The sequence below is a fragment of the Cryptomeria japonica genome, chromosome 7 (assembly GCF_030272615.1).
Source record: "Cryptomeria japonica chromosome 7, Sugi_1.0, whole genome shotgun sequence".
NCBI classification, from domain to species: Eukaryota; Viridiplantae; Streptophyta; class Pinopsida; order Cupressales; family Cupressaceae; genus Cryptomeria; species Cryptomeria japonica.
The window spans coordinates 830,481,959-830,494,253 of record NC_081411.1 but is presented as its reverse complement, the minus strand read 5'-3'; positions in this window follow the sequence as shown (position 1 = coordinate 830,494,253).

The following is a 12,295-nucleotide window of genomic DNA, read 5'->3' as shown; positions in this document are numbered from 1 at the left end:
ATAAAGTCAAATATGGGCTTGCCAAAAGCCATATGGATATAGAATGTCACATATTCGTAATACAAAACATATGTTCAAATTTTCCATATAGGCATACAACATGGTATCCAATAAAGTCAAATAGGAGCTTGCCAAAAGCCATATGGAGATAGAATGTCACATATTTGTAATACAAAACATATGTTCAAAATTTCCATATAGGCATACAACATAGGACCCTATTCTATTCATTTCCCTCTAAGGGAAGGAAATAGATCATGAGATATGTTTTCCTGTTGAGGGGATGGAGATGTATATGATGCATGTGTATTTCGAGTACGTCCACTCGACCTCCTCTTCAGATTTTTTTGTAACTCCACTTGATACAATGAAGAGAATGATGTTAGAATATACAAAAATTGAATTTTAGAATGACATATAATATAATAGTCACTTACTGCATACAAATAATCATGATGTTCATCCACAACAAGTGCACATTCATGATCTGGAGTGACAAGCCCCTCCTATAAGCATCACAATATAAATTAAACTAAATACAAGTGTCATTAAAATTTTCAATAACATATTATAAAGATAACAAATGTAATGCTAAATTCACTAAATTTACAAATATATCTCATACTTCTGTTAAAGTAGTTGAACTTGCTATTGCTACAGTAACACTACACTCCATTAACGAGCAGACAATAGGAGGAGTCTTTGATGTCAACATCTGAAAATTAAACAAAGTATATTGATTAATCACCAAAACTATCAATATTATTTGATAAGAACATTAAAGATAGATTGTTTCCCTGGGTGAAAGATTATCGATGAAATACACTGTGAGGTGTTGATGTTGAAGGTCTAGAATCAAACTATTTGACATCCAAAATGAGTAATTAGAAATTCATTCACATAAGGTTCAACTATCTACATATAATAATTATATTTCTTCACTCGTTGTATACCCGTGAAGTCGACGAAGTCATGAAAAGGGTGCTGTAGGAATGTTGCTAGTATTGTGAACACTTTGACTCTGATTTTTTATCATAATAATTTACTAATTTAGATATATTCTCAAATTTACATATAAGATTTAATAAAAAGAATGAAATGTACTTGTAATTAAATTTACCTAGGTATCAATGCCAAATGTTTCGTTCAACAAGGATTTTGTCATGACAATGTTCTCTGTAGCAAACTCCACTCATGCACATGCATTCTTAGAACTATTAGGATCATAAGTGCAAAGAGAATCACAAGATCAACAAAAATGAGCTGGAACTTGATGCCTAGAAGAATCACCATCATCACTCACATCACCCTCTACTAGAGGCCTATCATACTGTATAAGGGTCTGAGTGAGTGAGCTAATCGAGTCTAGAGTTTCGACCTCAATACTCTCCTTCACAATGGAAGGAATAATAGCATGCTCCACCATAGGTTTGGCCAAGGGTCTTGGTGGGAGATTTGGGTCACACTGTGCACCCTCTCTATCATGCGAGGAACCCCCACCTCTACCTTGGAAATCTAGAAAATCAAAATAGTTTTGGATCTCAATAAGGACAAACTCACAGTATAGTTTTCTCAAAAAGTATTGGGGTGCCTCATGATTATTGCATGGGGGCTGATCAAATACCATCCACCACCTATCCCAAAAATTATTCTTAATCCCTTCATGATGACACCAATGAATAGGGAATCTCCTACATCCAGGGTGTAAAGGTTGATTCATTCAGGGGTCCGTAAAAAGAGCACACAAGTCAAATTTATTAATTTTCTTTTTCTCCACTTCCACATATGATAATTTGTCAGCATAAAATTGCTTTTGTTCTTCTTTCTTAATGGATCAAAAATTTATTTGCCTAGTCACAGATTGTATGTGAGATACAATATATTGCAAAGAACTGGCAAGGTTTGTCCTATGGGAGTTTGTTCCAATGGGATCTTTTAGCCATGTGATTAAACCTTCAAGCTCTTTTTGGCTATTTTCTATTTGACCTAATAGGTTTTCTTGTGTACCTATGGGATGTATAGAGATTGTAGGAGGTTCTTGATGTCTTCTTCTTCAATATGGTCTTCATGAGGAGGTGATTGATGTGCTTCTTCTTCAATATGGTCTTCATGAGGAGGTGATTGAGTGTTTTCAACATTTTCTTGTCGAATCTCATTTCCTGATAATGAAAATAAATTTAAATCAATAAACCTAGTTTAATCTTCAAATTAATAATAAATGACAATAAGAAAATAAAAACGCATACCTCTTCGAGCTCTTCGATGGCATGGTGGAATTTTGATGAGAGATGGACAACTTAGTGCCCAATATCAAGCTTTTACAAAGGGCGAGTGCAAGAAAATGGCACCCGAAATCACCAAAACACGAGTTTGGGAATGCAGAATGCATCCAAAATGCGGACATGGGTTTTTTTAAAGTTTTAAATGCTCACAGGGCGCACACACTATAGGGCGTGTGCCCTATAGTGCACACACCTTATGACTATTTTTCTTTTTTTTGAAGTGTGGTGCCTTTTTGGTATCACAACTTCATGCATATACCCTGATGATAAGTGCTTAAAATAAGATATTGAAATGTAAGATCATTACGCTCTATAAACCAAGATATGATCATAAGATCATGAAAGATAATAGCAATATGAGATCATCATGTGAGGAACAATCATATGATACTAAGATGCAAAAATGCGTGATCAAATAGTGATAATCTATTATATTCTCTAAAATAATAGGCATGAAAAAAAAGGATTGTAAATAGCATGCTCTTGTTGAAAAAAATAAAATAATGATGATAAGTCATTGATGAAAAATAATAAATAACATGTTTTTAGTAACTAGACATAAGAGTAAGAGATCATATAGACCTAATTATCAGTGTACCTAGATATAATTATATATAAGTGGAAGGATATACAAAAATGATCTAAATTGATAAATTTCCCAATGTATGAACATAAGATAATACTTTAAGAAGATAGATTAACCAATATACAAACATAAGATAATGCTTTAATAAGATTAAAAAAACACTATATGAACATATATGAAGCAAATAATCTTGAAGATCATAAGATAGAACAAAGGTTAAAGTATAAGACATAAATCATTATGGGAAATTAGTAGTTACTAATAAAGATTAGATAATGTAAAAATAAAAGATAAAACATATGAAGAAAAAGTAGGAATCATGAAAGGAAATGAAGTGAGAAAATATTAAACATGCCCTACAAGTGGGGTAATAGAATATGAAGTAAACATAAAAGATTAAATTAAACCTATATGTTCCCAAAGTGGGAGATAAGACATAAAGGAGATAAATAGCTACCAAAAGATAAAGTAGACGTGAAAAGTGAACAATATGAAAGATAATTTATGAATGAAGGAAAAGTAAGAGTTAAATCTAGGTGATACACTAATATATCATATATAGTGGTTTCTCTTTTATGTTATGTGTCACCTCAATGTGTACATTCACTTTGTTGGTGCATAATTAGTCCTATCATACTAAGTAAACATGTCGAATTAGTACTCCAGTTTTGGAGATGAATTAGATGATGAAGTTGGCAATTAGAGAAAATCATGTCATGTCATGGCTTAATAGGTCCTATTATGGACCTATTATGCCATGATGGCATAATAGGTGGACTATTATGCAATGTCATGGCATAATAGAATAGGTCCTATTATGCCATGACATGATATAATAGGACCAACTATGGACCTATTATGCAATGCCATGGCATAATAGGACATATTATGCAATGACATGGCATAATAGGACATATTATGCCATCATGGAATAATAGGTCCATAATTGGTCCTATCATACTAAGTAAACATGTTGAATTAGCACAAATTCAGTGTTGGAGATGAATTAGATGATGAAGTTGGCAATTCGAGAAAATCATGTCATGTTGTGGCTTAATAGGTCCCATTATGGACCTGTTATGCCATGATGGCATAATAGGTGGACTGTTATGCAATGTCATGGCATAATAGGACCTATTATGCCATGACATGATACAATAGGACCAACTATGGACCTATTATGCAATGCCATGGCATAATAGGACATATTATGCCATCATGGCATAATGTGTCCTATTATGCCATGACATGGCATGAATCTGAGCCTAAACTTTGATATCTAAAATTTGAAGGGTAATGTTAATTAATTTTAAGGTTATACTAATAGTGGTAACTTTTGTATTGCCTACTGAGGATTAAGAACAATTTTGGTACATATGTTCAATTTAAGGAATTGGAATGGTGGCTTGCTACAAGTGGTTAATTTTTTTTTCATTTACTGGTTGAAAGGCCCAATACCTAAAAAAAAATTCCTAGAAACATTTAACGATCCTATTGTGCCATTTCATTTGGTTTGGTTTAGTTTGGATTTGGTTTGGTTTGAATTTGGTTTTGATTTCCATTTAGTTTCAATTTTGTTTTGGTTTTTGTTTTGATTTTGTTTCGATTTGGTTTTGGTTTTGGTTTTGATTTTGTTTCGATTTGGTTTTGGTTTTCATTTTGATGTTTCTGAGATATCTTGTATCTTGTAAATTTGATATTTTGTTTTGTTAACTATCTAGGTTTGGTTTTGATTTATAAATTTGTTGATTAGGGTTTAGGGTTAACTGTTGAAGAATATTTCATATCAAAATTAAGAATTTACAAATGTAAACAAAAATTAATTTATAGGCTACTTTAAAAAAAAAACTAAAATAATACCAAAAAATCTAAATAATACACAAAAAACAGTAAAAATATACAATAAAATTACAAAATGTGAAAATAGATGATTGAATGTGTACCTGGGATAGTGGTGGAGGCTTGAAATGGAATCCACAGCATGGGGGCCCATTTTTGATCTCTCATTCTCACTTCACTTCTAGGGTGAAAATGAAAAAATTCCCCCGAAAAAAAAGGTAAAATACGATTTAGAAATGGGGACCCGTTTTTAAAAAATGGGCCCCCATTTTGTTTAAAAGAAGGCCCCTGTTTTAGAACAAAATGAGGGCCCGTTTATTTTAGCTTCGGCCCCCCGTTACCTTTTGACTTGGGGTCCCAAAGCATAAATGGGCCCCCATTTTTTGAAAATGGGCTCCCATTTTTTGAAAACAAGCCCCCATTTTCAAGAGCATGTTTTCCAACGTGCAAACTTTCATGAATTTGTGACTCATTACATTGCACTTGCACTTGCCCTTTTGTATTTTGTTTTTCGGAAAAGAATTATTTTTAGAAAAGAGTAAATCTGATTGCTTTTTACTTTAAAAAATAATTTAATCTGATTGGTGGAGAAGACTTTTAACCTCAAAATTTTAGGTTGAAATTATTTTCCCATATATTCTTGGAAGTTTATGGGAAAATAAGGTAGAAAATTTGGAAGAGAAATTTGGAAAAGCCATTATGAAAGAGGAGATGGAATTTGATTTGGTTTGTAAGGACTGAGATTCTTCCATCATTTTGCTTGCTAGTTTGCTTCAAGGTTGGATAATCTCTTCTTGTTTGAAATTTAAATTTGAATTTTTTAGTTGCTTCTTGTGTGTTAAAAAAATGCAAATCTCTTTGTAGATTCTTATGGAATGATTGGAATGGAAGAAGAAATGCCTGTTATTGTTGATTTTGTGAAACTTATATCATATGTTTGCATATAGGAAAGAAATGGTTCATTTCTCTATTTGTTGTTTGTTATTTGTTCTTGAAAATCAAATTCTTGAATTACCTCTTCTATTTGGAATAAAATGAATTAGATTTAGTTTTTTGTGTGCTTTCTAGTATCAAATTGCCCAAGATTTGGGGTTTATGTTGGCAAAAATTGGTTATTGCCTTTTTCTAGATGCAAGGAACTCTTCCTGTGTATGGAAGTAAGGAAATTTATCTGAACCCTTCTTCTACTTGTTGAAATCTTCTATTGTTGCCTAAATCTTTATTTATTGGGCTCTTGTGTGATTTTAACCCACCATTTACCTTATTGGTAAATATCCCTTTGTAATTTGGATTTTGGCACTATGTGTGTGTGTGCCCGTGAAATGATCAGGGAATGAATCATTTTCATGTTAAATTGATTTTGTAGCATATTGATTTTAAATGCTATGGAAGCATGAATTCATTTTATTAGATGACCTTACCTTAGCTCGTGCTGAGCTAGCCCCACCATCTAGGTCGGTAGTGGCTGCTAGTCGTAGGTAGCAGTACTACCAGTCAGTAGGACTACTACTGGCTGGTAGCAGTGCTATTGGTCGGTAGGACTGCTACCGACAGTAGCAACACTATCGATCAATAGGCCTGCTACCGGTCGGTAGCAGTACTACCGGCACGTAGTGTTTGCTGCCTCAGCAGCAGCACTATCATGGGTTGGCCTTGGCCCCTGCATGACCTTGTACCATTCACAGTACAACTTTTTATGTGCTATGAATTTATGTGTATGAAATGAAATATTTTTAAAGCTTGTTTTTAATGTTAAATAAAAATAGTAATTTTCAATGTGATTTTTATTATGTGGATTAATAAATTTATTTATGGAAATCAAGGCATGAATTAGTAATTCAAATTGGTAAATTTGGATATATTCTGGAAATGGATTAAAATGCCTATTAGGAATTCATGTTTTATTTAGTTGATTATTTAATGTGGATTTTATTCTTGATGGAATATTGATTTGGAAATTGAATAGATGTGAATGTCGTAGAAGAGTGTCTTATTTAATTTTCAATCAATGAATTTGCAAGTGCTTATGATGCCGATTTTCTCAAGATTTATCTGAGTGCGGACTTAGTGAAATTGGCTTTCCTTGCAAAGAGTTGTATTGTGTTATTTTTGGTTCATGGTTCAGTCATCCTATGATGGTGTATTTGGTACCTTTGACCAAGTGATATATGATGACTTCGTTGTCTTGATCATGTAGTGTCTTTGCCTTATGGTTAGCCAAAAGTCAATATGTCCTTGTTTTGACCACTTATTTTTGGATAGTGGTGTAATGGCTGTCTTCTTTGCCATAGGGTCCTCGACATGGAGTGACCATGTTTGTTTAGTGTCCTTTGAGAGAGTGGCTTTCGAGTGGGGGCCACACCCAAAGTGGTTGGCAAGATAACCCATTGAAAGTCAGATAATAAGTGATAATCTAATTAATTGATTAGGTGGGTATTTCATAACATTAAATAAGATATTGTACCTCACGCATAGGTGAGTTCTTATACAGGGCTCATAATGTAGTGAGAGGCCTAGAATGGCAGACCAACCACCTTGTCTTCATGAGACTTAGTTGGAGTCGGAGGTTCGGGAGAGGTTACCAGGATAAACCTAGGATGGGGGCCGAGACCTATGGAGGCCGACCATGGTAACTATCATAAGCTATGTGATGACACTCTCTCTTTAGGTTCACTTGTGTTTGTGATGTCGAGTCACTTGTGTATTTGTGATGTTGAGTCACCTGGATATTGTGGAGTCGTATTGTTATGTTGACCATGTCATGTTTTTACTTGCTTGAGGGTCCTCTACTATCTCCTAGCACGATGGGGTGATTTCTAGTTTGGGATCACATGGTTGGGTGGTAGTGCCACTTCCCATTGGAAGTTCTTATTCATGCCTTCATGCAAGAAATTGGCTTCGCAGGTGTTCCTGTGGTTCGTGGCTCATGCTTTATCTCATGTTTGGAGATTATTATTCTTTGGAGACCTATGTGGTCATTGTATCTATGAGATTTATGTAAACTTGTATTTGGTTAATTTGTAACTTTATATGTATATTGAGAAGCCATGTATTGGAAGAGCAATGTAATCCTAAGTTTGGGATGTTATTTATCAGTTTCCTTTATGATATGTGTAAATTCTTATTGAAGAGAAATTGTATTGTATCCTTTCAATCTTTCAATGGTGTAATCTGTTACTACATATGGCTTAATATGTTATATCAGTTTTGATTGATTATTGGATTAACCTTAATTGTCGAATTTAAATTTTGATTTTATTCTTTGTTGGTAACCCTTAAGGAATTATGGTGTAAGTCTCCCTCTTGTGTTTTATTGTGCATGTTGTGTTTTATGCACTTTATATGCTTATGCTTTTAAAAAAAAATTTGTTTCACCCTTGTTGTGGGTATTCCTTTGGGGTTCCTGGCAGGGCATTATAGTAGAAGCACCAATACCATCAACATGATCAATGTTCAATGTTTTAATTTGAATTGGACTATTAGTATTATAATTATCATGATAGTAGGAGCATCAAAAATTGCCTCAAGCTTCTTCAATTATGATATTAAAGAAGATATAGTTTATTTTCAACAATATCATGAAATCTATACCAAATCTTTTTTCATAAATAAATAAATTACAATAAAAATATTGGAGGTGGTTACTAACCATCAAAATATATAAAAAGTACAACATATTTCAAATATATCATAATATTATGAAAGAAAAATTAAAATGAAAAATACTAATCAAATATTTTTCTTGAATAATAAAATGTGCATAAAGGTTAGGTACAGATAAAACAATTATTTACTATAAAAAACTTATACAACATCTATATGAAAACCATATAACATCTCAACCCTATCTAAGAGAAAGTTGCAATTCAATCTAAATAAGCATAGATGAATTGTAGTAACAAAGAAATTATTACCAGCTGGGTATGGGGGAGTGATTAGGGATGAAAATAGTAGGATTTTATAAGTGGTGGCACTCCCCTTGGGATGTTAGACATACCACCTTACTGAAGTTGTGACTACCTACCATGGGTTATTGTTGGCTAAAAAAATCAATGCTAATTGAATCTGGCTTGAGGGGGACTCTAACAACAGTATCCAAGGCCTATTCGTAAAATAAAAACCTTCTTGGAACATTAAAATTTGGATTGAGCAAGATAGGGATATAATAAAATCATTTCAAAACTTTAATATCTCTCATTCCTATTGTGAAGCTAATGGGCTCACTGACCACTTTCCTAATTTGGGAATTAGGAGCAATGATGAAAAAGTGTGAGGGCTTGGTGATAGGCCATCGACCAAAATTAAGGGCTTGATACTATATGATTTGGCCTAGGGTAAACAAGCTATAACATTAAATGATCATGTTATGCCTTAATATGATGGCTCAAATTTTAATGATTAAGTATGTCATTCTTGTGTTATTTCTAATTGTGTCACATGCTTTCTGGGTATCTTGTGACCCTTTTTAGAATTTCCCTACCCTGTGCACCAATCCCATTGTTGACACCATGGAAAGAGAAAGGAAAAGGGTTGAACCCTTAAACTGTGAAGAGCTCAGGAAGAAAAAAATGATATGGCATATTCTGGATCATGGCGGTCTTACCCCATTTATTGATCACAAATAAATTCACCAAGATTTTGAAGGATGTGAAAATCCAAATTGAGGGAAGAAAGGTGGAAATTGATGAGAAGCTAATCACTAAAGTTACTGGACTGTCAATGGAAGATGTGAAATTTTACAAAGATAGGAAAATGTTTGCTATCGCTGTCAAAAGATTTCCCAGAAATGAGAAGGAGAGGGAAAAGTTAGCCAAAGTGGATAAAAGAAGCTACAACAAGGGTAACATAAAATCTATATGACACTTTGTTCTTGTTGGTTTGATAAAATATGCTACCCTTGATGGTAGATACACTAGGGCCTATGGGCATCATTTTGTTTTGCTTAATTGCTTTAGGCACAATGTGAAGGTTTCTTTCCCCTTCTTTTTAATGGTGTCCATCAATGCCAACATTAAGGACAATAGAAAAATCAAAAAATTTCCTATCCTTCATGGGGGTTTTCTTTTCCTTATCCATGAACATGTGTATCAAAACCCTACCCTCTCCTTCAACTAGGGTTTTTGAAGGTTCTAGTGAGTCTGAGGAAGATGATCATGTTAGCCTTTCCTCTAATGAGGAAGAATGGATTGCTGATATGGAAAAGTTTGAATCTGGGTCATACTCTTCTTTGAAGATTGGTCACAAAGCTAAATAAGGAAGAGCTACTCCTTCTTCTACTTCAATGTCTAATTCTCTACCCTCCCACAACTCCATTCCAGATAAGTCTATCTCAGCCCCTTCCAGAAGTGATAGACCCCCCTACCCAAAGGATCTCAATGCCAACTCCTCTTTTCTCAATCTAGGAAGGGAGAACCCTGATGATGTCTTGTCAATGGCCTGCGATGATGCTGTGGATAAGTTTAGGATGTTTAAATGGTCTTTTCATGAAATTAAGGACATCAATGTGAAACTTCGGGTAATTATCAACAAACAAGATATCAGGCTACAAAATAATGGATAGTGGACCAGAGAAAGTCAATTATGGATTTCATGAAGAAAATGATGGGTACGGTTAGTGAGATGAAGAAAGACTATGATAGGAGAATTTCACAGCTAGAGGATAAACTCAAGAAAGAGTTTGAGGGTAGATTCAGTCAGATGGAGAACAAGTTCCAAAAAGTCAATGAGAATTTGATATCTTTGGTGACCTACAACCATAAAGTGGTGAAGAATTCTAGTGAGAGTATAAACACCATTGTTGGAAAGCTTGAATACCTCCATCATGAAGGTACTACTGTGGATGTGGATGCCTTGGACAAAAAAATAGGAGGAAACAGTTGGGCCTTGTAAAAGAACCAGAGCTAATTTGAAGAAGAAATCTACCTGCCAAGAAATTCAGGAGCTTAAGAAATTTTCTCTAAACATGACTTAGCTAGAAACTAAGGCTGTCGAGGCCCTAAAAAAATTGTACTATCTTCTTCCTTTCTTTTGTCTCTTTGCTAGATTTTTGTTTTTTGTTGGTCTTTTGTTGTCTTTGGGCTCTAGTTCTAATGGTTTTACTCAAGGTTGCTTTTTGATGTAGATCTTTATTAAAGGGTTTTAGGTCCCTTCAAAACCTGTTTCTTTCGTAATAAAAAACAAATAAATTATTACAATAGAATAAAACTAGAAGTGTCATCTAAGTTTATGCTTTACTAGAATTCTAGAGTAAAGAAAGCATTTTATTTTTAGATGATGAAAATGCTTTCTTTTTTATACTTATATTGGATGAACAAAAACTTGAAATATTTGATTCTTGATCTCCTTGTGACAATATGTAAAGCCATCTCTAAAACAAAAATTGTACTCCTCTAGTACTAATGGCACATATCTTCTCACAATTAAGAAAAAAATTGTTCGATTTTAAAATTTCCCTTGTAAATTCCTTCAATGATTCATTATTGAGTTTGATGATGTGATTTAATTCCTTTCCTTCTAAACAATTAGGATGATCACCCATATAACAAGAAATAGTCGAGGCAGTCTTTCCATGGAGTCTCTCATCCTACATTAACATTAGAAATATGTTAATATTGAAATGTATCATAACATTTATATTTATATTTAATGTCTATGAAAAGGAGGAAAAGAATCAAAAACTCAAAATCATCATCAATTAACTGTATACACACTCACATGGGTTGGTAGAATCTGGATCCATCAAGGTATATCTTCTCAATATTGTCATCACATAAAATACAACATGCTAATCTTAAAGACAATGTGTAACAATATTGGTCCAAATGCTACACTTCATGAAACAAATTTCATGTACTCATTATAGGTTGGAAAATATCCATTTATTTTTCATCGTGATTGCTCAAAACAAGCTTCTCCATAATCTACCCACTAAAACACAATGCAATATACATGTTAGAACTATTTCATAATTTTATTCCATGATCTATATAACTAGTTCTATTTTTAAATATGATCAAAATAATTTTTTGCATGGATTTGAAGTATAAAAATTGTTCTTATTTTTGTCCTTATTGTCTAGAATCTATATACAAGGTTGGGCCTAAAAATAATACAAAATTGTTTTTTCACAGTAATAATATATTATTTTTAAAATTAAACCTCAATAAATTTTAATGACGTGCCTAAATATTTCTTACAACATACTATATATAATTTGGTTTGTTGTTACTTCTTTGATATACTATATATGGTTAACACATTAGAAACTCTAATGTAGCAATATAATTTAGTATTTTTTTTTTGTTTCTCTATTTCATCATATTAGTATCCATCAGTCATATAAATAAAGGAGTGTCTTAAATTTGTAAAAAATCATCATACAAATTAGAGTTAGGAAATCCACTACTTAGTCAACCCTTAATTTCTTTTTGTTAGTTTCAATAGGTTCCATTTCTATAAAATCTAATTATTTGTAATTTTTTATAGAAACCATGTCTAATGGCTCTAAATTATCACTAATTTGTTATCAAATCTAATATTTTGTTTGATATTTAATTTGCTATATAATCCACATAGTATGTTCTAAAGC